This window comes from Parasteatoda tepidariorum, chromosome 10, assembly GCF_982258835.1.
Source record: "Parasteatoda tepidariorum strain Cologne lab strain chromosome 10, Ptep-v5.0, whole genome shotgun sequence".
Classification (NCBI taxonomy): domain Eukaryota; kingdom Metazoa; phylum Arthropoda; class Arachnida; order Araneae; family Theridiidae; genus Parasteatoda; species Parasteatoda tepidariorum.
Window position 1 is genome coordinate 101,064,231 of NC_141764.1, and position 1,315 is coordinate 101,065,545.

The window sequence follows — 1,315 nt, forward strand, 5'->3', positions numbered from 1 at the left end:
CGTTTTGCAGTTTATTTTTAATTTGCAAAATTACTAACGTATATCTTTTTTTGATTTACAAAATATTTTTTTGGAAACAATGAAACAGCAAAAAAAAAAACTTTAAAATAATTTGAACATTAAAAATTCTTATGAACTTTTAAAAAAAAACGTTTATTTATTTATTTATTTTTGCAAATAATTTTATTCGCGGTCGTTAGTTTGAATTTTCGAGAAAATAAAAAATTGGGCTGGTATTTATTTCTTTGCAATCTATAGTTCAATGAGTTATTCATACAAGACAACGGAATTTTTTATGATAAATACTTTCTATTCGTGTTCATCTGTAAAATGTATCTTGTTTTCGAGTTATAACTTTTTCTTAAAACGACAATCAAGGATCGCTGTTTAAACTGATGTGAAAATAACCTTATATATAATAGATTGAACAACAATTTTAATGATCAATTATATCTTGATTCTGAATAATAACTTTTTCTAAAAATGAAAATCAAAGAGAGGTTTTTTATTTATACAAAAAGTATCATTATATAAAACAGCAGGTCCTTCCCCTGCACGAAATGGCCGTTTCGAGTATCACTGCTTAGAGCAATGCTGCCTTTGGCAATATTGCTCTAAATCTTCAGCATTAATATTTAATAAATCCGTTAAAAAATCTTCCTCAGACTCATCTACAGTTACCAGGTCTACTCATCACTTGGCGATTCCATATAGTCTTCGATCTGCAGGAATTCACCTATTCGTGACCTTAAGGGCACGAAAGCCGTAATCGGCTATGCTGCACTAAACAGGGTGATAATTCGTGGGAGCATGTTATTTGGCAAAACTGTTAATTAGAACAATACTTCCTCATCAATCCATTAGTTTCAAAATATCGAAGTTTTTTTCTTTTTAGTGTTTTAAGTTGGCGCAACCAAAGCAAATGGATTCAATTTAAACTTTTTGTCTTGATAGAAATGTGATATTTAGCATAACAGTCAATTTTCGAATAATTACTAATATCAAAATAAAAATTTGTTACGTTCTTTTATTTTATCTATTAAAGAAACGTGATCCCAATTTGAGACATCCTGATAAAAACGTGTTAGTTAGCATTACGGTCAGTTAAACCCTGATTAATTATAAAATATCTAAATGATTCTTTTTTATTATCATTATCGCATAAAGAACACATTGGTGACTTGGTAAAAACGTTTTAATTAGCTTTACGATCCATAATAGCACAGATAACTGCATAGGATCGAAAAGAAACTTTTTTAGTTTTTATTTTTATCACATAAAGAACACAGGGTCAGAATTCGGTAGAAACGTGTTA